General features: G+C 43.7%; 1 protein-coding gene and 1 long non-coding RNA gene across 3 annotated transcripts in view; one reads left to right on the top strand and one right to left on the bottom strand.

The window, feature by feature from the left end:
- The window catches only part of SI (sucrase-isomaltase), a 177506-nt gene extending 174687 nt beyond the window's left edge, over window positions 1-2819 (bottom strand). For both annotated transcript variants that reach the window (XM_075937870.2, XM_075937869.2), the window contains exon 1: window positions 2672-2819. The gene's annotated coding sequence lies outside the window, so the exon portion shown is untranslated. The remainder of the gene's footprint in view (window positions 1-2671) is intronic.
- Window positions 1242-15957, top strand: LOC112545853 (uncharacterized). The gene is made up of 3 exons (XR_003089405.3): window positions 1242-1397; window positions 6940-6988; window positions 9431-15957. It is a non-coding gene; the product is annotated as an uncharacterized LOC112545853 (long non-coding RNA).
- The last annotated feature ends 6796 nt before the right edge of the window (window positions 15958-22753 follow it).

The raw sequence follows: 22753 nt of genomic DNA, 5'->3' as shown, positions 1-22753 counted from the left end.
CAAAAGTGCTCTTTCGAAAAAAGGCACTATGTAATGCAAACTGTGCTTTTTCGAAAGAGAGCATCCAGACTGCATGGAAGCTTTTTTGAAAAAGCAGCTTGCTTTTTCAAAAGTACTAGCTGTAGTCTAGACACTCTTTTTCGAAAGAAGCTTTTTCGAAAGTATCTTTCAAAAAATCCTCTTTCAAAAGAGGTTTGCAGTCTAGATGAAGCCACAAAGATTCACTGTTTTTGAAACACAACCTGCTTTTAATCCAGTCAACTGTCTTGTGCATTCTCACCCTCTCTTCCCTCCCTACTGTAACACACTTTGGCTACATCTACAATGGCATGATTTTCCGGAAATGCTTTTAATGGAAAAGTTTTCCGTTAAAAGCATTTTCGGAAAAGCGCATCTAGATTGGCAGGACGCTTTTCCGGAAAAGCATTTTTTCCGGAAAAGCGTCTGTGGCCAATCTAGACGCACTTTTCCGCAAAAAAGCCCCGATCGCCATTTTCGCGATCAGGGCTTTTTTGCGGAAAACACTACTGTGCTGTCTACACTGGCCCTTTTCTGGAACAGTTTTCCGGAAAAAGACTTTTGCCTGAACGGGAGCAGCATAGTTTTTCCGGAAAAGCACTGATGATTTTACATTAGATCGTCAGTGCTTTTCCAGAAATTCAAGCGGTCAGTGTAGACAGCTGGCAAGTTTTTCCAGAAAAGCGGCTGATTTTCCGGAATAACTTGCCAGTGTAGACACAGCCTTTGTGTATTATCTGTGCAAATTGCATGAAGTTGATTCTAACCTGACCTCTTATTCAGCATCAGAAGATGGCATTTCAACATAGCTTTGTTTGGATTAATAACAATGTAGGATTTTGCTCTGCTTTCGGATATAGCAGTTGAGTTTTTGTTCTCTATATGTGTTTGGGAATCTTAGCTGAATAAGGGTTGATCCTTCAAGATATTGAGAACTCTGGCCCCAATCCATCAAAGCACACACAGATTTGCCTTAACTTTAAGCTTATCAGCGGTTCCACTGCAGTCAATTTAAGCATATGACTAAGTGCTTTCCTGACTTGGAGCAGAGTGGGAGTACCTTGCAGGATCAATTTCCCAGAGAACATTTCCAAGCCATTTGAGGGCATGAACAACACAGCAGGAACTGAACAAGAGAACTTGAAAGAGAGCTAGCCAATCAGAATCCCAAGCTGAGTATATTTCCATATATTTACAGAGGATAAGAGCAAACAGGATTTCAAGTTGAGATGAATGGGAAGTTTACAGATACAGATAGATGGAGACAGCAGAGAAATCAATGAAGCTGAGAAATGGAACAACATGGACTCTGCTGTGTCCTAGTTTGATTTTAGTGAATTAAGAGTTGATCATTCAGAGACTGGCACTGTTGCAACTTTGTGAGTATATCTAAAGTAGGAAAATTGGTTGGGTTTCAAAATGTATTAACTAATATGCTTTAAATACTACATTTTAAAAACTAGGATAAACAGCTTTTACACCTTTAAAAACCTGTTAGCTGGCTACAGTGAGCCTTAGTGTTGCATTTACTCAAGTTCCTGCAACAACAATTACTTGGGCATGGAAATACTTTTTGGATCAAGACAGATGGCTACTGGAGTGCCACTTTTATCAATAACGTGGTACATAAGACTGATTCTCTTCAATTTACATTGTGCCAACTTCGGCCAACTGACACATGGTAGCAATAGTTGTAGCATTTCAAAGTCAGTAGAGGATGGTTCTTTGTCTAGTAACACATATTACACTCTGAGGCAACAATTACTTCTGGTTGAAGAGACAGAGTTGAGAGACCTGAGTTCTGGTCCCTACGCTATCATTGTCTTGTAATATAACAATTTGAAACATTTTCCCTCTCTGTGCCTCAGTGCCCCTATATGAAGACATATAGGGGCAACTATAAACTGCTTTCTCTCTTCTGCGTGCACACACACACAGAGATTTTGGACTGAAATATTCCATGCTTGGTACCTGTTAATGGGTGATTTAAAAAAAATGCAAAATTTTTTGTAAAATATTTCATGCACATTTAAACTGTTATTACTACTATTTATAGTGGTAGTGGAAGAGCTTGGTGAATTTTTTATTTATTTAGCAATATGTTTATTCACCAAAAAATCAATTTTTGGATTAATTAATACCATTCCTGAATTCAGGCTGATTAACTGAGCATATCATTTCAGCCAAATACATTTTGGCTTTTCATTTTGAGATGTTTCATTTAAAAATTTAGCTAAATTAGTTTAAAAATAAAATTAAAAGGAGTAAAAAGCTACCAGACAATGTAACATTTTAAAAAGCAAACAAACCAAAACCCAAATTTGACCCAAACCATTGTAGTTTGGTTTATCATTTCAGCTTGAACCAAAAAATTCAATTATTGGCTGAGGTAAAATTATTATTATTGGAGTATCATCCAAAACCATAATCAAGTTTGAAAGTGTATCATACACTATAGACGTAGACACAATCCAAGGCCCCCAACACTTACGCATGTTAACTTTAAGCACAAAGAATGGCTTTGGTGATGAATGGGTCATGAGGTTACCAGTGGAAGGTACATAAAAAGGGGTACCAGCTGGGAGGGGAACCATGTGACTACCCACGTGATTTGTTTCCTCCTCCACATTCTATCTGTCCCATAATACGTTACCTGATGGAGAAGAGGGTGCTCTGTCCTTTCATTGTGCATTCTCCAAGGCACTTTCCCCGGCAGTCTCCGGACACATTGCCTGCCTGAAATGCTGCCCAGTGCAGCACAGCTGCTGCCTGAGAGAGGAAAGGCTCTGTACGCTGTGCCACTTCCCTTCTGACTCTGCCACTCCCTCAGCATTTTAGGGATGGGGCATGTGACCATGTATGCCCCTCTCACACATTGCCCCCACAATAGTGGCAGAAGAGCTGGTCCTCTGTGTGAGGGGAGAACACACTGAATTCGGCCAAAGCGAGGCACAGCATAGCAACCATCTTCCCCCTCAAGATGCAGTGCCTGTGGGGAGTTCATTTTGCCCCTGACATGAAGGCACAGGTAACCCCTCATGGCATTCTTTAGCAAGTGACTCCACAGCACATAATACAGATATGCTGACTATATCAGGCACATAAACAGAATATTGCTGTTGGAACCTCAACTTGAAAGGTATGGGCAGAGAGGCTGACAGAATTGCTGGGTCCCTGGGCAAAGAGTGGGACGGTGGCTCCACACTCCCAGAAGGAGTGGGGTAACAGGCAGAAGGGGTGGGGTTGGGACAGCCAGTCCTCAGCACAGCCCAGACTGTGCCATGTCATACCTCCTCCCAGCCAGCCCTTAGCGCTGCCTGGAGCACACTATCCTGGGCTCCAGTGGCAATTTAAATGGCCTGGGAATCCAGCTGCCACGTGATGGCCAGGAACCCCAGGCCCTTTAGAATGGCTAGGCCTCAGGGTAGTTGCCTCCTTTTATTCCCCTCCCCCTATAAGCAGGCCTGGGTATATCAATGAATATATTATTGCCAATGGACAAGATTCATCACTGCTGTAACACTGCTGCCTTACACTGAACATAAATTTGGTCCAAAGAGTTTAATAACAAACTGGGAAATTAATGAGGCAGATACACACAAACAGGAAACTGGTTCAGGAATCCTGGGAACCCCCTGATAAGATTCCAACATCAAAAGTAAGGTGATGTTGCTGTTTCTGAAGGACTCACCCGCACTCTTGACACTGTTCAACCATCTCTGCCAAGAGAAGAATTTACTCCTGAGGTTCATTAAAAAAATACTTCTGAAAGACCAAATTCATAGATTCCAAGGTTAAAAGGGGCTATAGTGTTCATCTTGTCCAGGGATAGTCAATTTTTTTGTCAAGCTCCAGATTTCTTGGTCAAAGTATAGTCATAGTCCAGATTCCAAATAAAATAAAATAAAAAATGGTAATAATAAGTAAACAAAAAATATTTCAGGATCAATTCAAAAGTATCTGGCAATCTGGATTTGGCCCACAGTGAGCCTATTGCCTACCCTATCTAGTCTGACCTCCTGTAAAACATAGGCCATAGAAATTCCCCCTTTCATACAGAGTAGATTGCACCAAAGGGGTGGTATTTTTAAAACATATGCCCTAGGTTTGGGCTGGCCACACTCTCTTAGGCTACATCTACTTTGCACTTTCTTGCACAATAGCATATGCAAATGAATATCGCCATGCCTCATTTGCATACTTAATGAACTGCCATTTTGCGCAAGGGGCTTTCGTGCAAGAAGGAGCAGTCTACAATGCTCCTTACTATACACCCAGGAGGGCATTCAAGACACAGTGTCAAGTGTCAAAGTGCAGCTTAATTTCTGTGCCCAGAATGCTGCTATCCTCTTTGGTTGTGGTTATGATGAGAGTGTGGTTGCAGGAGAGAAAGAGAAAAGGGGGTGAAGAAACAGATTACGTAGGGATTACATACCCCTTGCTCTGAGCACATGCCTCAACTCTGAACATAAAGTCTACCATAGCCTAAAGAAGAATGTTTCTTTGTGGGATCCGTTTGTTAGAACATTGGCAGCACATCAGAGACATTTAAATGTGCAGCTTGTATTGTGCCTTATTTGGCAAGATGTAATTAGGTGCCCTCTTGCTTTAGGCCAAGAGAATCAACAAAATGCCACTCCAGAACTGAAAGCCATTAGATCAGAAACCCTCTGATTGCTACTTATCACTTCCCTTCTCATCTCCTTGCTCAAACTTCTGTTTTGCTTAACCAAAAAAAGGTGTGAATGCCAGGGGAGAGAAGCAGGAAGAGGAGGGAGGAAAACAAGAGAAAAGAGAAATAATAAAAGTAGTGAGAAGCAGGGGAGACAGATGGAAAAATAAAATAGGTGAACTCTGAGACAAAGATTCCAGACTGAGAGGTTACAATGACAAAGATGGACAAAGGTTCTATGGTACTGGGGGAAAAAAAACACTTGGCTTTGCAACACTTCTGATTGCTCCTGCTGCCCAATAAAGCCCTCTCATTAAAGATAAAAAGCTCACTAAATTTCAGCATAGAGAAAAAAAGTCTTTAAGGCTTTATCATCACTAGCATTTTTGTTGATAAAAATTTTGTTGGTCAGGGTTGTGGAGTAACACATACCTGGACCAGAAGTTTAGTTGCCAAAGCTCCCCTATCATTGTTCCTTAGGGATAATTTAATTAAGCTGTCAGGAGAGCTGTCTGCCATTGGCATTGAGACGGTGATTGAAGGCCTTACAGCAGCGGTGGGCAAGATACGGCCTGGGGGCCGGATATGGCCCACCAACCCTTTCAGTCCAGCCTGCAGCTCAGCCCACTGGACCAAAAGGCAGGGAGCAGCCCCAGAGCTCAGAGCAGATGACTGTTCTACCTGCTTCTCTGTGCTGGGGTAGGGGGAAGTTTTGTGTGCTGCCCTCCTTCACCCAAACTCCTCTCAGACCCCAACACTCTTTCTTGTACCCCATCTCCTATCCCAAGCTCCCTTCTGCACCCAACCTCCAACCCAGACCCCACCCCTCCTTTTTAGAAAAGTACGGCCCTAGGCCACTTTCCAAAATCTTGGAATAGCCCCCTATCAAAAAATTTTGCCCACCCCTGCCTTGCAGTGTAAGGTCTGTAGCATAGACAGCCAAACAAAGAGACTAAAGACTTACCTACATGAAAAAGTGGTTCAATTCTACCTGAGGACACAGTCATTTGCAATAAGAGCAGCCTTTGGTTAGTTTAATTAATTAATTTTCAAAGTAAATTAAGTTAAACCAAAAAATAGGACACTTTTATTCTAAATGATAGCGTTCACAGGAAAAATTATACTGGTAATTATAATGCCATTAAATTGCTGTGTTTAAACAAGGCTTGAGAAATTGAGTTAAGGGAAACTCTTTGGGACAAGAAGAAAAGAATGAATACATAGTACTGTAGATATTAGCAACTCTTAGAAATCTCAGCCATCCTGAAAATGCCTTAGGATGAGGGAAATTTCAAGTCATGAAACCTGCAGAGAATCAAAAGGAAGAGACCAGGTGTGACAACGCAGTTGGGGTTCCTCCGTTCCTGCACCCCCGTAGCCACAAGAACAGACTCCACCAGTCGTAGAATAGAGAGGGGTTTACTGTTCCTTCAGAATACAGCACAGCACATATGTGATGTGGCTACAGGGGCCAGGGCCAGGATGCCTCAGACCCTAGGGTTAGGGCCCATCGCCCCTTGGCCCTCCGCTTAGCCTCTTCTCTCCATGCTTCCCAGACAGCCACTGCCCCCCTCCCAGGCCCTGTTCCCCAGCCAGGTGCTGGTCTCCGCCTTCCTCGCTTTGTCTCTCCCTGGGTGGCGGAGCCTTGGTGTCTGGGTTAATACACATTTGGGAGAATCAGAGAGAATCTCACATCACAGTGCAGGGGGACCCCGGGTTACAGAGCAGACAGCACCCCCACTACGCCATACCAGGAAATGGAAGTTCATTGAGAAATATCAAGAATGAGAGACACTAGAGTTTTCTGTGGGACAGTGGCCCCGGACCCAGAGAATGTTTCCAACCCCTGCTGTAAGCAAATCCTCTTGTGCAGTATAATTAGTACAGACCTTTGATTAAATAGCACTGATCTGTATGCTTCCTGGGGGCAACCCACAGTGGAAGAGGAACATGGGTTACTTACAGGGTTACTTATAGGAAGAACATAGAAAACATCCTGATCAGGTGGCTGAACTAGATGATAAGATACAAAGTGCTCAATAGTGATTCAAAATGACATGGTGCTCAAACTACTTAGTATAGATATTAGTCCATGTAAACAGTTATACAACCTGAACTTGTAGATTACATAATACATTTATTTTAAAGCTGCTAGTTGATTATAGCATTAGTAGGAGTACAGATGGCAATGTGAATTGTAGACTGATAAATTCTGTTTGGCCTGAGTTGTTAATCAACATTTATTTTAGGGTCTTGAAGACTGTTTCCATGAGAAGAAGCAACTGATGCTGGAGAGAGGTATTTCTCTAATTCAGTCCTGTTTATTCACAAAGAAGGCACAAAGTTCTCTTTCCTAGAACACAGCAGAAAGCAAACACTCTCTGAAGCCTGGTAGTGTGGACACTCCACTTGTTATTTCAAAATAACTCCCTAGAGTATACCAAGGAGAGGGAGGGAGGGAGACTAAGGTTGCCAGGTGTCCAGTTTTGAACCAGACAGTCCAGTATTTGAGCTTTCTGTTTGGGAAACAAATTGAGAAAATATAAATGTCCGTTATTTCTAAATAAGATGTAATGTAGATTGTGATGTAATGTCAAGTGTGTCCAGTATTTTTGTTGAAACCATCTGGCAACCCTAAGGGAGACAGAGACACAGAGAGAGAAGACAGGCAGAACTCAATCTACCTTATTCTAGCTGACTTTCTACAGTCTGACTCTGATCATGCACTTCTTGATAAAGCCCCTAGCCTGCAAGCAGGACAAGGGAAGCCCTTAGAAATTAAGCCTCTTGGCTTAAGCCTGCACCTCACACCCTCTCCTGCACCCCAAACCTCTGCCCCAGATCAGAACCCTCTCCTGCACACAAACTCCCTTACAGAACCCATACCTCTGCCCAACCTAGAGCACCCTCCTGCACCCAAACTCCATCTCAGACCGGGGCCTGCACCCCCTACGGTACCTCCTGCACTTCCACGAGGAGTAACGGTAGTTCGAATTAGAGATCCTAATTCGAACTACCTACTCCGTGCCGTGTGTAGCCAAGGGCACGGAGTTCGGACTAAGGGGGATTTAAAAATGGCAGTGCCCCGGAAGATGCAAATGAAGCCCGGGATATTTAAATCCCGGGCTTCATTTGCAACCCCGGTTTCCCTCATTTGCCTACCTAGCTGGAACTAATGAGCTAGTATAGACATACCCTACATTAATACAGTAGAAATGTGCAGCCCGTGACAACTTATTCATGGGGTGTTGCCCTTGCAAAAATTATTGCCCACCCCAACCCAGCCTCCATGTTTCCATTCAGTCCCTAGTCAAATCCTTCTGCCCACTCAGCTCAGATTGCAGAATGCATGCAGCCTTGCATGTAGCCTATGTTTTGGATGGTGATACCTATTGTTTCAGCTATCTCTTCCACAAAGGAGCTTAACTGCTTCTTACATTTACCCTAAATGAAAACTGGCTGTCACACCCACTAGTAGCTTCAATCAGGTTTCACCCAATAGTCAGCACAACAATACCCACAACATTAGTAAATGGTGAATCAGGCCTCCAGATTGTCTGAAAACTCATTCTGTGTCTTGGAAGGAGGGGAAATGGTTTTACCCATTTAGGATGCCTTTGGGTCAACATTTTTTACCATTTCTGCCTTAAAGGTTAGATACTTAATTATCCTTGTACAATAAGAGCTAAGTATCTCACCTCACCATATCCATCCAGGATATATGAATAAGAAAAAGATCAAATGTTGTGAGGAAAATTCACAAGAGTTGGCAACTCTGACAGGACTTGTTTTAGTAAAAACTGGTGTTTAAATAACACTCAATACTGTATACATGTCTTCTTAAATCTTAATTACCAGGATATTTGTAAATCAAAATTACCCACAGTACTGTAAGTTTTCTGGTGATTTTTTCTGATCACCCAAATCTGAAATAACAGGCTGCATCCCAGGTCCTCCTCATTTTTTGGAGTGAGGGACACATTTAGGACAGAATCCTTGGGGTAGAAACCACTGCCCTTGCATTTTTCACCCTTCAATCACAGTAGCTTACTTTTTTCTCTGACCTTCCTTGTCCTTGCAGCAGATGGTCCTCCAGCAGTGCCTGAGCTTCTTGCTACTACTGAACAGGAAACAAAGCAGATCCAAAGCACTTATTAACCGATTGTCTGCCATTTTTACTAGACTTGGATACGTCTACACTGCATCCCTAGTTCGGACTAGGGATGCAAATGGAGATGACCGAAGTAGTTAATGAAGCGGGGATTTAAATATCCCGCACTTCATTAATATGATCTCGCCGGCACGCTAGTTCAAATCACAGCTGATTCGAACTAGGAAGTGCGTGCCAGCGAGATTATGTTACTCATTTAAGGGCTCTAGTCTGAACTAACGCATCCCGGTGCGCACTTCCTGGTTCGAATCAGCTGTGATTCGAACTAGCGTGCTGGAAAGATCCTGTTAATGAAGCACAGGATATTTAAATCCCTGCTTCGTTAACTACTTTGGTCGTCTCCATTTGCATCCCTAGTCCGAACTAGGGATGCAGCGTAGATGTACCGATTGGTATTAATAATAATTTTATTACTTTAAAATTCCTCAGGAATGACAACTATTTAATTAAGCATAATTAAAATATGCAAATGTTTGGACAGCCAGGGAGCAATGGTATTTTTAATATACATCAGTTGAAAGACATAAAGCATCTGTGCCAAGACTCAGTCTTTTTTCCTGTCCCTACAGGTTGAACCTCTATGCTCCAGGACACGCTGGTTTGACAATATGTTGTGGGACTAGAAAACCGCAGCAGCAGAGGTTGCCGGCAGCTTGGAGAGAAGCTGACTAGCAGGGTCAGCAGGGCAACAGAGCCAGCAGGACACCAAAGCCTGCAGCAAAGCAGGGCCACCTAGAGCTCCCACATGGTGGCAGGGCTGCTGCAAAGCCAGTGGGACCAGTAGGAGCTCCGATGGGACAGCAGGCTGCCGCGGGATTGGCAGAGCCACCAGGAGCGAGGCTGATTCCAAGGGTACCGGACCAGATGGGTCCAACCTGTATATTTAGTCAGGCATCATAGTCAAGAGAAAAGATTTTAACTGCTTGAACAGTCAGTTCACGCTTAGCCTTGGTCTACATTAGCGATTTAAGTCAGTATAATGATTTCACTCGGAGGCATAGAAAATCTGTGCATCCCTTGCAGGAAGGCAGCTATGGATCTCCATGCACTGTCCCTACCCCTCAGCACCATCCTCACAGTTCCCATTGGCCAGAACAATTGACCAATGAGAACTGCATGGACTATGCAACACGGTTATACAGACCTAATCCCTGGTGCAGACAGTGCTATGTCAACAGAAGAGCTTCTGAGTCCCATCTATACTGCTACTGCTATGCCAAAAGGAGAACCCACCCCATCAGTATAGGTAAGGTCTTCACTAAAGCGCTACAGCTGCAGGAGACTCTAAAGCAAGGGTGGGAAGCCTTCTTTGAGGCAGGAGCCACTGACCCACAGAAAAATCAGTCAGGGGCCACACACAAGTGAGAAGCAAAACAAAACAAAAACAAAAACAAAAAAACAAATCCTCACTCCTCACTGTGTACACTGATGTGGCTCTCCAAGAAGCAGAAAGACACTCCCCACATTCCCCTTGTACACCAGAGCCTAGGGGGGACCCAGCATGGGGCACAGGTGCAACTGGAGCAGCAGCATGGACTCCCCAATTATGTTGGGAGGGAGCCCTGAGCCTTGGGGACAGGATCCAGGCAAGCCAGGGGCTGCATCCGACCCCCAAGCCTGAGGTTCCCCACCCGTGCTCTAAAGTGTAGACCACCCCATACCAATGCGGCTGCTGAACACTTCTAGTTCATTGGTTCTCAACTAAAAATCATTAATGAGGGACTTTCAAGCATGTTTTAGCTAACTAGCATGGCAAGCAAACTCACTGGGGTCCAGTGCAGAAAGCCCCAATGCATCTGGATGAAGCCCAGGCCCAAACCTTGTCATCTAGGTTGAAGCTGAAGCTTAAGCAATTTAGCTTCCTGAGGGTCCCCTGTGATATGAGGCCCCAAGAAACAGACCTGCTTCCTATCCCAGAACACTGATCCTGGGTTTCAGAGGTAGAAAACCAGTTGTTGTGGCACTGGTGGCCTGTTGAGTTTTTCTAGTATGTTAAGGGGACCTCAGAAAAAAAAAAAGGCTTAGAACCTCTGCTCTAGTTCAGGCATGTTCAAAGGTTCACTGCCTATATTAGTTTAGTCAGTCTCACAGGGTGTGTCTAGCCTACAGGGATTTTTCGAAAAAAGTGGCCTTTTTTCGAAAAACTTCCCCTGCATCTAGACTGCTGCCGTGTTCTTTCAAAAGTAAATCGAAAGAACACGGCAGTTTTTTCAACCACGGAAAACCTCATTTTATGAGGAAGACGCCTTTTTTTGAAAGTGTTCTTCCGAAAAAAGGTGCTATGTAATGCAAACTTTGCTTTTTCAAAAGAGGGCATCTAGACTGCCTGGGTGCTCTCTTTCGAAAAAGTGGCTTGCTTTTTCAAAGGTACTGATTGTAGTCTAGATGCTTTTTTTCAAAAGAGGCTTTTTCAAAAGTATCTTTCGAAAAAGCCTCTTTCGAAAAAGGCGTGTAGTCTAGACGTAGCCATAGTGACAGTCTAGTTGACATGGTTACCACTGAACTTATAACATTACAGCTATTACAGAACTTGCCTCTCCTGAGGTTGCTCTCTTCAGGATAGACTGTGCACATAAATTATTGCAATTATTGAACACCACACATTTAAAAATCTCCAGATATTAAAATAACTTTCAATCGGTATCTATCAGCATAAATCCACTCACTTCACTGGAGCTGCACCAATTTACACCAGCTGGGGACCTGGTTTAGAATGATCACAGTATATTTACATGCACACTAAGAAGCTGAACCAACTTCTGAACTGTTCTGGATGTCGGTGTTCATTTTCTACAGAGTCACAGGGCTAGCGGCACCCAGTAGCCCATCCCTTAGGTACAAGGCCTTGTGCTTTTACCGTGCTAGGGTGGAATCCAGTGATTCTCCTACACTTAGACCAAGTCCTGTCCTATAGTATCTTGTGGATCCAACCTGCATACACCAACAGATCCAACTGGGCAGGGGCATTTCCTCTTCTTCAGAAAATTGTAGTCAAAGGTGAAATAAGTGACCTACAAAAGCCTCTCCAACAAAAGTACCTGAACAGAAGAAACCAACCATAACTTAAGAAAATAAGATTCTTAAAATAAAACAAGATCTACACACATGTTGACCTTACCTATCATTCTAAATAGGCCATTCATATCCTAGATCCACATCCTCTGGGGTCTGGGTCTCTGTCTGAACCATTTAATTTCTTGTTATGTTTTTCCCCTATCCTTCAAGAAATATCTCTCAATCCAGCCAAAGTCCTTGGTTCTCTTGTGCTTTCTGAGACAAGCTGGAGTAGACCTTTTCAGGCAGCTCAGAAGTACTGAGAGCTAAGAGTCAGGAGTCCTGGGTATTGTTAAGTGGCTGAGCTATTGTTCTTCCCTTTCTGCCTGAATACCCCTCCTAGTCCAGACAACTCTGCAACCTAATTAACTCCATATACCCACACAGCCAACTTTACAGTAACTCAGTGAAGATACAGTATTCCTACATTGACACGGGACAATCCAAATTCATCATACACCAAGCAATTTCTTCTAAACCTGAAACCAGTAATAAAGTGTTACTCATTCTGTAGAAAACTCATCTCTTGTGGCCCTTTCCCATTGCCTATTCCTTTGTTGCTATTAAAAGCAATTCAGATTTTCAGTGCTCTTTAACAAAGCTTGCTTTTAACCCCTGCAGCCTTTTATTTTGTTTAAACTGATTGATATTGTATTACAACTCTGGTTGCTACAGTTTCAAGCTCAACTGAGTGAAAACCACTAGAGCACAGGTGGTCAACCAGTTAGAGATGAAGAGTCAAAATAGCGGTGGATAAACTGCAAAGAGACACGTATTATGTATTTATTTTTATATATCTATATATAGAAAGATACATAGAGATAGTACACAAAATGCAGTGATAAAAATAACATTACAGGACATTTCAAACAAAAACCAATAAAAAAGTCTCTAGTCACTTAAAAAATTCATACCCAGTCCATAGATCTTCAGAGAACTTAACAAGGAACAAACAACAACAACAACAAAAAACCCTTTAAAAATACAGTAATATTCTCTCACTTAAAAAAAAAAAAAAGCATCCTCACCATGTGTTTTAAATTTAATACTGCCCTATTATGTCCTGTGAGTTTTTTAAAATTAAACTGAACTGAGAAGTAAATTAGCACAATTTGAAGTGCCTGTTTCACTCCAGCTTGTAGATCTCTGGTATAGTTTCCTCTTTTTTTCTTTACTTATGAAGATTATGGCTTTTTTATAGGTCTAAATATTCAGGTCTGTCCCAGACTGCAATTATGAGAGGTTAAAAAACAATAAGGGAGAGACTCATATCTCAAAATAATTACTTCAGCCTGGGAAACAACAGCCTTTGAATTTTCTTTAAAGGAACACAGCGTAAACTAGGTACATGCTGATTCCCCCCTCCCCTGGAATTTAAATATGACATCTGTGTTGGTTGCCTTATTCTGAACCCACGAAGACTTTGAGTTAAAGATGCTTCCACCCGACATCCCCTCCCTCTCCCCCTTCCCCCAACAGCTCCAACCCAATCCCCCTCCCTTCCCACAGAGTCAGACACCCTTCCCCTTTCCCCCGCACTCTAATGCCTGGGTCCTGGAACTGACACCACTGCCATGCGCTTCTCCCCCCAGGTGCTGGGGCGCATGCGCAGAGTGGCCAGCCATGAGCAGTCCGGGCACATGGCTCAGAAGCAGCAGGAGCTGCACTTCCTTAATCAAAGAGCCACATGTAAGTTGGCCACCCATGCACTAGAGGATATAAAACTGGAATCCACATCCGCATCTGAATCTACAAAAATGATCTGTGGATATCCACATCCATATATGCAAAGGTACCCATGGATATAAAGCAGATATCCACAAATTGGCAGGGTTCTAGATACAAAATTTGTATCCATAGCTACATCCTTATCCACAAAAATGAGCTGCAGATATCCTCATTCACATGTGTGAATGCAAAGAGAATATCCACAGATGCAAAGTGGATATAACTGTGGATTTGCAGGACTCTAAAAATCATCTTTGGTACTTGTCTCACAATTGGATTCTAGGAAAACATAAAGACCAAGGACAATCACCACAGTCACATCCACAAGTACAAAGTGTTATGTGATAGGGTCAGGCCACAGGATTATTGTAGAGTAGGAGAAAAGGAGCCCCAGAAGGCCAAAAGACCTGCTAAATACAAGCAGAGAGTGGCAGGACAATTAGAAGCAGCTGGGAGGGAGTTGGCTCAGGAAGATTGGGGCCAGCTGACTCCATTGCTGGCTTGCTAGAGGCCTTTAAAAGCCTCCCCAGTTGGAGGCTGGAGGGGAGAGTGAGAGGATGGAAGGTGAGACAGAGGCAACAGCTACACTGCAGGCTTTTTGTGCAAGAACATGCAGAGCATTTACACTGCACATGTGTTCTTGTGCAAGTAAATTTACAGTAAAGCATCAGAAAAGAGGGTTTCTTGTGTAAGTTATTTCTCTCCCCATGAGGAATAAGCCCTCTTGTGCAAAAGCTCTTACGCAAGAAGGCAGTGTGGATGGGCAACAAAGGTTTCTTGCACAAGAAACCCTGATGGCTAAAATGGCCATCAGAGTTTTCTTGTGCAAAAGAGTGTCCACACTGCCATGGATGCTCTTGTGAAAAAGCACATCTCTTGTGCAAAAGCACATGGTAGTGTGGACACACTCTTGCACAAGAATTTTTGTGCAGGAACTCTTGTGCAAAACAGTTCTTATGTAAGAAGCCTGCAGTGTAGGTGTATCCAGAGAGTAAATCAGCACAGCTTTAGAGCAGAAACAGTAGGGGGAGTCCTTGGAGGAGTCCACGGCTGGGCTCCCTACCCCAGAAACCAGCTGCAAGCCCCAACACCTGGGGAAGAGGGGGGGCAAGAGGCCAGCCTGAGCAGGGGCCCTCACACATGACACATGTGGCCTACGTCTACACTGGCATGATTTTCCGGAAATGCTTTTAACGGAAAAGTTTTCTGTTAAAAGCATTTTAGGAAAAGCACGTCTAGATTGCGGAAAAGCGTCCGTGGCCAATCTAGACGTGCTTTTCCGCAAAAAAGCCCCGATCACCAGTGTCCACTTCCATGCGTACCGGTTTGCCATCCAACAGTGGGGTTACCCAGTATTCATGGGAGCCCCCTTCCAAAGACAAAACATAGCATAGCATTTCTTCTTCAGACAAGGTGTCACTTTGATCATCAGGCATCTGCTCGAAGGTATGCAGATTTTCCTTTTTGTTCCACCAGACCACAGGCCTCTTTTTCTTTTGTTTGCAGGCACGCTCAATGTGTCCTTTTTTTCCACACTGTCGACACACTAGGTTCTTACACCATCATTCTGATGAATGGTGACCTGTCTTTCCACAGCGGTAACATTCCTGGCTCCCCACTGTTTTGTGAGTAGGTTCTTGGGACTACTAAAGTATTGTGCCTCCTGTGTGACCAGTTCCATGGAGACCGCAATATCAATGGCCTTCTGTAGGGTGAGCTGAGCTTCTGTTAACAGACGCCTCCGTATAGCTTCACTGTGCAGGCCACACACTAACCTGTCACGTATGGCATCATTTAACATCTCCTTAAATTCACAGTGTTCAGCAAGCTTTTTCAAATTGGCTACAAATTGTACAATTGTTTCACTTTCTTTTTGGTCTCTGCTATGGAACCTGTACCTTTCTGCAATTACCAGTGGTTTTGGAGCATAATGTGACCCAGGATTTCCACAATGTCACTGTAAGATTTGGTCTCTGGCTTAACAGGGAGCAGCAAACTGCGTAGCAGAGAATAGGTCTTAGCCCCTACAACACTTAAAAATATTGGCACCTTCTTCTCTTCTTTAATGTCATTTGCAATAACAAAAAGTTCAAAACGCTCAGTATATACCTGCCATTGCTCTAAAGTCTCCTCAAAAGGTCCCAGTGGCCCTGTAAGTGTAGCCATGGCTGCTGCACTCCCTCCCCCTCCCCCTTTTTTTTTCTTTTCCAGTCTCTGGGCTCCTTGATCTTAGTTTCAGTTTGCACAGTGTAGCAGTCAGTTCTTACCCCCACCTTCCAGAACAGCCAAAAAGAGTTTGCTTTCTTACATTGACTTCTACTTCTTTTGTTGCTGGAGGCAGCACAGGTATCCCACCCTGGTCGCCACTTGTTATGTCGTGGGGAGTTTCACAGCACAGGAATAAATCAGTGGAAAGACAGAGAGCTGGAGTAGGTGCAAGTGTCCATTTTATTGCATAGCACAGAACTCACTAGAACAAGCCCAGACTAGCTGGGCTGACCCGGGTGACCTACTCAGTTACCATGACAACAAGATCTATATCTACAACCCAATATACAACAATGGTGCTAGTGCAAACAGTGGAGAATAAGCTACTAGCCAGGTGACAGGGGCCATATGAAGTGATAGAAGCTGTTGGACCACAAGGTTCATCAGCCTGACTGGAGGAAGCTGGAGCAAGAATATCACATCAAACTGTTGAAACCCTGGTGAGACAGAGAAGTGCCATTGGTTGCTCTAGGGTCACTGCCCCAAGGGGAAAGCCCACAAAAGCAAGTGGAAATATCCCGAGTTGACCCCGGGCCAACAGGCAGAAGTAGCTAACATGATCGAGCAAAATCACAATGTGTTTTCTACTGCACCTAGTAAGACTACAGAGGTTTACTATAACAAAATTATGTTGTGATAGAGGGAGAATGCCTTGCAGTATAATGGGCCATGGAAAGCCTACGTTACTACCTTCTTGTGCGGAAGTTTACCCTTGTCACCTATCATGAACCCCTGCAATAGATGCACCAAAACAGCGTGGGTAACCAGGTGGTTCCTGTCCCTGCAGCCCTTCCACTTCTGTGTTCTGTCGCGAGAATCACAGGTCCGATAATGAATACCCAAGGGGGGAAGGACAGAACCAGGTGGACAGTTTTATCAAATAAAATGTATTTATTTATGACAGTGGTGAATTTATAGTATTTATTCTAAGATTTTTAATAGACCGTGTTAATAATGAATTTACAGTATTTATTATATTTATTCTATGGTTTCTAGTAAAACGTGTCAGAGATATAAGGATGGGAATGGCGAGGGGAATAGTCTCTAATCTTAAAATATCCAGCTACAGTAATAAAATAACAGTGATAACTATAAACTCTTATGTATTACCCACAAACAACTACAACACTAAGCTTATACAACAAGAAAAAATCAAATCATACATACCAACTTAAACAGCACACGGAACATTTCACAGATATTTGTTCTGTTGCGAAGGCCTTGGTTACGCCCGAGAGTTGGGGGAGGTGGCTGGTTGGTTGATCAGGCCGGCAGCGCTTGGAAGTATACGAGAAGGCACACGCACGGTGGTACGTGTGTTGCGAAGACCTCCTAGAGCAAACTGCCATGGGTATTTATCCCCAAATCTGCACATCGCTTTCCCGCGCTTGCATATTACCATATATGGCCCAATGGTCACCAAGTGGGGGGGTCTGTGTCCCAGGGGTTGGGCCGAAACTGTGCAGGTTTGATGCGACCAGGTAAGCCCCGCAGTTCTCACGCCAAAGTGATGGGTGGGAGAGTCAGGCTATTTTCCCCTTTTCACACCTTCCCCTTTTCTAAAGGCAATGGAATGTAGGAAGGGTGTGGCCGATTTCTCTCAAGGAGTCAAGAGCGGCCTGGCCAAACTTTTTTACTGGGGGGCAGTTTCTTTTCTCTAACATGTTCAACATAGATCGAGAGTCCAGAATGGGAACGCAGATGGTTTGTCAAAGGTGCACTGTTTTCCAAACCAAATAGCCGAACCCTGGGGGCTGTGTCTAGACTGGCAAGTTTTTCCGCAAAATCATCTGCTTTTGTGGAAAAACTTGCCAGCTGTTTACCCTGGCCGCTTGAATTTCCAGAAAAGCACTGACGATCTCATGTAAGATCGTCAGTGCTTTTCCAGAAATACTATGCTGCTCCCGTTCGGGCAAAAGTCTTTTTATGAAAGACTTTTGCGCAAAAGGGCCAGTGTAGACAGCACAGTACTGTTTTCCGCAAAAAACCCTGATCGCGAAAATGGCGATCGGGGCTTTTTTGCGGAAAACTGCGTCTAGATTGGCCATGGACGCTTTTCCGCAAAAAGTGCTTTTGCAGAAAAGCATCCTGCCAATCTAGACGTGCTTTTCCAAAAATTCTTTTAACGGAAAACTTTTCCGTTAAAAGCATTTTCGAAAAATCATGCCAGTGTAGACGTAGCCATGGTGTTTAGCAGGGGAGGGGGATGTGTGGCAGGATTAGGCCAGAGGGCTGCTGCAGAGTAGGAGAAAGGCAGCCCAAAAAGGACAAAAGACCTGCTAAATAGAAGCAGAGGGTGGCAGGACAATTAGAAGCAGATGGGAGGGAGTTGGCTCAGGCAGATTGGCTTGCTAAAGGCCTCTAAAACCTCCTCAGTTGGAGGCTGGAGGGGAGAGTGAGAGGATGGAAGGCGAGACAGAGAGTAAACCAGCACAGCTTTAGAGCAGAAACAGCAGGGGAGGAAGTCCTAGGAGGATTAGCAAAATCCAGAAAACATACAGATGAATAAAGAGTGAAAAGGGAAAATAAAACTTAAAAAAATAAATCCCACACCCCCAAACCCACCAAACCACCAATCCCTCCTCCCTAAGAAATAAACTCAGACAGGAAAAACAGATTTATGAAAGTTCAAACTAAAAACTGAGTCTGAAAATGCCATACAAAAAGACACAGAGAGATTAAAACATAGGTCAAATGATAAGGACATCAGAAATGAACACATGGGGGAATGAAAGGTTTTACAATAGTGTCACAAAGTATTCAGAATGAAATCTAGTAACTTTTTTAGGAGTGTGGAGATATCTAAAAGTGCTATCGGCCAAGTCTGGTTTTTTTCATTTTGTCTTTTTCCTTCACATTTTTTTATCTTTCTTTACTATTTTTCTTTCTTCAAAAAGAGAAGCTTATGATCAATTAAATGGAGAGGAAAGGATACTTTAAAAAGACAGTTTGCTTTCATGTATCTCCGAAAAAAGGTCTTTGCCGCGCCTTACATCGATGCATAACAAAAACACAGTCCTGCGAAAATAAAATTCCTGCTCTTAGCTATGGAATTCACAGACATAAAAAGGAAGCAAGTTGTGTCAATAAAACAAGCAAGTTGTGTCAATAATCTATTTGCACTTTTCTGATAGCAACACCCATATTTATACCTCTCAAGTACATTATTGATAGCCACATTTATCTTGGGTTAGCCCAGATAGCAATAATTATTCCCTTTTGTATGTGTTTGTGTAAAGATTACAAAGACCCACCTACAGAGACTGCAAGAAAGAAACTGTTAATGTCACCTATCAGGAACAGGAAATCTTAACTAATGTGTCCAGGAAGGCACTGGAACAGGGTTTTTATTAAGGACCCAGCACTTCTTGGGTCCTTAACTCAATTAATTATGTTTTTTTTTTTAATAAAATGAAAATGTACATGCTTTATTTTCAGTCATTGCTCTGGGGTGTGGCTAGGGATGAGGGCTTCATTATGCAGACTGCCCCAAGGAAAGAGGACTCCCCCAACTCTTTCTCAGGACAGCAGCTTGGGACCAGGTGAGAAATGCCTCTCCATGGCCACTGCCGTGGTCCCCCAGCTGGAGCAGGTCCAGGTTTGTCTGCCCCTTGTGCTCCCCAGCCAGGGGGACTTTCCCCTCATTCTCTGAGGAAGGGGAACAGTCAGCAGTATTCCTGTATGAATTGGGGGGGGGGGGGAAGCTTCACCTTTCCACCTCCCTTAAGGATGCCTGGGGGGTGGGGAGGCTCCAGGTTAGTGAAGTTCTGGACGGCAGGGCACCCCAGCCAGCCCCTTTCACCTGCCTGATGATTCTGTCTCTTTTCTGCATGGTTTTATGAGAAGCAGTCATAGGCACATCCCATTTTCCTGGCACATCCCATTTTATGAGAAGCAATCACCAGGCACATCCCATTTTCCTGGCACAACTAAACCTGTATCTTGATTCAAGTTACGATAAGAAGAATCTGTATACTTATAGTTTAGGAGAAGTTCTTGAACAAACAGACAGACACAGAGACAGACACACAAACCCACTCAAATATATAGTAAATAATATAATGTGCCCAAGATTATATGTTTGAGGAGTTCGTGGCTAGTCATACTAGCCATCATATTTAGTGTAGTGTAAGACAGGAGCCTTTCTAATGTGAAGTAGTTAAGGGAGACTTCATTTATATGCCAGGTTTGTGCTGGATTCTCTTTAGGGTTGCCAGATGGTGTCAACAAAAATGTAGCACACTTGACATTACATCACAATCTACATTACATCTTATTTAGAAAATACCGGACATTTATATTGTGGAAGAAAACATTGTCCTCACTCTGAGTTTGTAAGCAACAAGTAGCCAGAGGCAGTTTTATTACGAGCTGCAGCAAGGGAAAAACTGGTTCGGACAGGGGGGAAGCTCCCCCCCTCCCCCCCCCCGAGGCAGATCTTCGATTACAAGCAATTATGAAGCAGTTTATATACTGTCTATTAGATATAATAACAATAACAATTAGTCTCCTTCCCATTACAAACACCAATGGCTAACAGTTATTTAGTTCCACCCAGATGCTCCTTATCTCAAGGTCTCTGCCAGAGTCAGCATTCTATCCTTATCTCCGTATGGAGGCGAGAGGCAAAGGCAGCGTCTAATTACAGATCTCAGGTTGTCAGGCCACAGACTTAGCCTGACTCTTGCTCTCTTGTTAACAAGACCAAGATGGCTGCACACAAATTCCCTTATTCCCTTTTCCTGCCTCCACAATATTTTCTCATTTCTATTTTCTCAATTTGTTTCCCGAACAGAAAGCTCAAATACTGGACTGTCTGGTTCAAAACCGGACACCTGGTAACCCTAATTCTCTTACTCAGCACAGAGGAAATAAAGAGCTGACATGGAGCTCTTCTAAGAGCAACAGGGTGTTGTTCAACTACAAAGAGTGGATCAAATAGGAGAGTTTGAGTTCCCAGGGGAAATGGGAAAAGCTATGCCAGACCCAAGGTATTGTGGCAAGTATTTTTATGGTCACCTTTATACTAGTGGCAATCCTGTTTTAGGGGAAGTTCCCATATGTGTTATATTTCCATGATACTGATATCAGTAAATTGAGAAGTATTTATTTTTCAAGTCTATAATGTTTCATCTGTTATTTATTCTATGGAATGCATGGTGTGGCATCAGTGGTTTCAGAATCCTGGATCTGAATAAGGGGTGGATAGGCCACCAAAGAAAAGTTGCCTCTTAAATCCTTTAAAGTTCTGTTCCACGTCTAAATGAAATGAGGGTTTCTGTCATGGGTTAAAGTCACTCCTGGAACACAAGGATGCACTTAGATGAAACAACAGCTTTATTGGAAAACAAACCCATAAATCTCCCTTGGTATACTGTACTGGATCTATTATGGATGGGGACCAGAATAAACATAGAACCCTGCAGGCGTCAACTGTTAAAGTTAGGTCACTGCTACAGTCTTTCATGTAACATAACCAAGATTCCCCTTCTCCTTTACAGAAATAGCCATGAGATGTAACCTATGGAAAGGCTTTCCCACAAACTCATGGTTATTTTGTTGGTCTGGCTGAACCTGCATTCTCTGTTGTAGAAAAGTCTGGCTTGATCCTGCTTTCCACTCCCAAGGTAGTTATGATCTTCTGATCTAAACCAGCCCAGCTCCTCATCATACAGTCCTTGCTATAGTTGGGGCAAGATACTGTTGCAAACAATGTCTTAGATACAACCAATTGCACCATGCCTTGCTTCAAATACTTGATTTGTGTTTCTCCCTTGAAAAAACATCAACTTCTTGCCGTATTCCATATATGGGGGTGACATTGTGGGCCATATCCTAATATATGCCACCTAATCCAGGTCAGACCAAACAAATCTAATGAGCTTGCAATAGTTTTAATTAAAAACAAACCCAAAAAACACTTCACACAAATTCAGATATTCACCAAACGACAGCTGGAAAATGCCCAACAGTTCACTCTTCTTCTTTTCTAGGTCATGTACAGTGCAACACTCACAAAGGAGCCCTGTACCCTTACATAAAGCTGAAAAGGTACATTTGATTAGTCTATTCATAACAAATAAAGAGTTTGGTCTGTCTTGAGATAGGGAGTCTAAGGATGTGTCTACACTTAAAGCGCTCCTGAAGCACGTCTGGTGAAGTCACTATACCAGTGGTCACCAACCAGTGGATCGGGATCTACTGGTAGATCTTGGAGCCTCTGACAGGTGATCCTGACTGGTTTGGCCAAGAGACTGTTATCAAGTGCAAGCACTTCAGCTGGCCCTCCCACCACTGCTGCGCATCTCCTGACCTTTGCCTTGGAGCTGTCCCCTCAGGAGCCTCTTGCATGCTGTGCAGGGGAGGGAGAGGAGGGTGCTGATGGCAAGGTGCTCCCTCTCCCACTCTGTATCCTTTCTCCTCAGAGATGAGAGGGGGCACAACAGGACTTGGGTGGAGTTTGTTGGCTGCTTTTGGGAGTGGTGCAGGGCCACCTTAACCCCACTGCACCACCACACAGGAGTCACCTGAGATAAGCAGGGCCCAGCTGGAGCCCACATCCCAAATCCTACCCCAATCATGAACTTCCTCGTACACGCCAAGCTCTTGGCCCTGCCCCAAGCACCCCTGCATCCAAATACTCTCCCAGAGCCTGCACCTAGAACCCCCCTCAGACACCCCAACAGCCGGCCCCAAGCACAGCTCAGAGCCCCTCTCATGCTCCAAATCCCTTAATCCAAAACCAGAGCCTCACCCCAACCCTCTGCCCCAGTTTGGTGATAGTAGGGAGGCAGGGAGGGAGGATGCAACAAGGCCTCAGAGAAGGGGCACAAAGGAGGTGG

Source organism: Pelodiscus sinensis, chromosome 10, assembly GCF_052426305.1.
Source record: "Pelodiscus sinensis isolate ZL-2025 chromosome 10, ASM5242630v1, whole genome shotgun sequence".
Taxonomy (NCBI): domain Eukaryota; kingdom Metazoa; phylum Chordata; order Testudines; family Trionychidae; genus Pelodiscus; species Pelodiscus sinensis.
The sequence above is the reverse complement of the archived record's forward strand: the minus strand, read 5'-3'. Positions and strand labels throughout refer to the sequence as shown.